Consider the following 3,150-nt stretch of genomic DNA (forward strand, 5'->3'; position numbering starts at 1 on the left):
AAGTGGTTGACAATTCATAGCAATTAACACGATGGTAAAGTAAGATTGTACGATAAACTGAAGAAAAGAGAAACGAGGACCATATGCATAGTGCATATCTCCAACTTCATGACCTACCAAAAAAAAAATATCTCCAACTTCATGAGTATGGGTCACAAATCAGGATTTTTGAGTTCCAAAAAAATCATTAGATGAGCCATAAAAAATTTAAAAAAATGAAATAAAAATCATAATCATTTGCCAGAAAATAATTTGTTTAAGAAATATGCGAGATTTTAGGTTAGAGACATGAGAAACTGTATCTAAGGGATTGGACATATCGTTATTAGAATTTGAAATCAACATTTCCAAAGCTAGGGATACAAATGCAGGGGATATTATTGTAGTAGAATCACATTTGAAGCATAAAAAACCAGTTCATACACTAAACCCATTGAGCAAAATCACATTTAAAGCATAAAAAAGACGAAAACCTCATTTTTGGAGAAACCTTTAGTTTAACTATCGAGAATTGTGAAGAGGAATCGAAGAAAGACTCTGCTACTAATGGTGTTATGCTTGGGACGCAAAGTATTGAGATTTTACTTCAAAGGATCGGTAGCTCAAATGAAGAATTTTGGGGGAAATGGAAGATTTTACTTCAAAGCATTAAGATTTTAGGCGTTTTCAATTCTTTGTGTGTTTTTGCTTGAAAACACTCAAAGACGTTTTGAGTTTTGTGTACAATTTTTTTTCTTGTTTTGTTTTCAAAAATTCATTTTCGAAAATGAGAAAGAGAACAGGTTTTCACTATTTTGAAAAATCGAAAACAGAAAACGACACGGAAACATTAAAGAGAACAGTCCCTAATTTTTTTCTCTATAGCAACAGCATTGTAAAGAGTAGGGGATGGCGACAATGGGACAATGGTGATAGGCGACAGTGGTGATGTGGGTGTGATTTTGACTTGGGGAATGGGTAATAAAATAACTTAGACACACTTAATTTTTCAAAGCAAAAAAACTTACACCTGATTTTTGAAAGGCTAAATATATTCACATTACAGTTTTTAATGGTTAGACTATATTTTAATTGCATGAAAGGTTTATAACCTTAACAAATGATCACATTTATATTTCAAACTTTTTTTAATTACGTTCTTACTTTCAAATTAACATAAATAATTCATAATTATGGTTTCTTTCAAAAAAGTTATTTAAGATAGAGTAAAAAGCTCATTGTATTTATAAATAAGCAAAATAAATAATAATGTAAAAATACGATTAAATATTTGACCCTTAGTTTAAAGTACGTTATAATACTTTTGGACGAAAATCATAATTAAAGATAAAATTTTCTGATCAATGGAAAGTTAACAATAGAAAGATGATGAAGAAAAAAAGTTGAGAATATAATGTAGTAATGAATAAAGGTTAATGACTTTTGATGTAATTAAAATGTGTTGTATTTACGAAGGAATAAATAAATAAGACAACAACAACTTGGGATGAATGCATTTACCTTTTTAAAATGAGATAATTCAAAAGTAGACCTCGTTGTGGTTTATTACTTGTTTGAGGGCCATCTGAGAAATGGATTAGCAAGGCCAAAAAATTTGTAAAGTCTAATTAAAAGGTGGTCTTATTCATAGAGGAAAGGGATACGAGCGGGTTTTCTTCCTCGATATTTGTTTGTTTTTGTTTTGCTGTTGGGTGTATGTTTGTTTTGCTGTTTTATAACTTTTTAACTTTTAATAACTTTAATCCTACTCAGTACTCTCCTTAGTTTTCTATAAATCTTTTCTTAGAATCATGTATAAATCCCCCCCCCCCCTTTTTCATTTAAATTTTCACCACCTATGACATATAAACTTAAACCTGATTTCTTTCTATAAGGTTAACCGTGACACTCCCTTATAAAATTTTTAGATTAATTTATTCCTTTTCCCCAGTATCTTTAGAAAACATCAAAAAGCTCACTCCGGCCAATAGTTTTCTCTTATCTGGGTCACTCACGATTAACCTAAAAATCGTATGGCTTTTAGAAATCAAGTTATGCTTTTATTAGATGCATATGATGAAATGATTTATCAAATATTTACATAACTAAAGATGCATAAAACATTAAAACATTGAACTAACTATAAATACGTAAAACATTAAAACGTTAAACAGAGATTTATAAATTCATCTTAAAAGATTTACAACTAAGGATTTTCCTTTCGAGAAGTCCCTAAAGTTCTTAAAATAAAAGTTTAAGAAAACAAGAGTACCTTAAAATATTCATAAGAACTTCAGCTATACAATGATTTTGGATTGAGAATTTTTCTATAAGGAGGTTTCAAAGAGTTTTTTGGATAATAGTGATTACACAAGTTGTAAACTCCTGCCTTAATCAAATGAAACGTACTCCTTATATAGAGAAATTCTTAGGAGCAAAAAATCTAATCTACCCTTAGTGGGAAAGGCACTCACTTCATCGAGAAGCTTCTGACCAATCAAAAAAGTCTCTTTAAACATTAGTGGGAAACTTTCTTTTGTAAAAGTCTTCCACTATCTTGAGAAATCTTTACTGTTTTCTCTTTATGTCTTGTTGAAGCATTTGCTTTTTGAAAGTTCTTTGTCTTCTTAAGCCGGCAATCTCATCTTATCATTCCATAGCATTTATGATATTTCTTTCTGTTGTAGGTGAAAATGATATTTCATTATCTAAATTATTGAACCCTACATTTTCTGGATCTTCTTCTTCATTATCTGGTTGAGATTTGTTTTCTTCATTATTTTCTCTTTGTGAATTTTCTGAAATCTCTTTTTCTTCTTCATTTTTCTTGTCAAAGACTGTCTCAAAAACTTGTTTAACTACTTCTCTAATTTGTTCTTTTAATTCTTTATCATTTTTTTCTTCTTAATTTGAATCTTTTTCTTTCTTCTATATGAAGTTCCTTCGTCTTTTATAAACTGTTTTTGGAATTCTTCAATTTGAGAGAAAATCTTTTCTAAAGAAATAGCATTTTCATTTGGATTTTGGGCTTCTTGAAATAATGTTGGGTCTTGACTGTCTTGAACAATTGTATTACCCTTGTCTTGGCTAGAATGAATTTCTTGGATCTGAGATGAACTTGGATTATCAAGATAATGTTCTGGTGGACTATATTTGACATAATAATCAAAT

Source organism: Olea europaea, unplaced genomic scaffold, assembly GCF_002742605.1.
Source record: "Olea europaea var. sylvestris unplaced genomic scaffold, O_europaea_v1 scaffold2249, whole genome shotgun sequence".
In the NCBI taxonomy this organism is placed as follows: Eukaryota; Viridiplantae; Streptophyta; class Magnoliopsida; order Lamiales; family Oleaceae; genus Olea; species Olea europaea.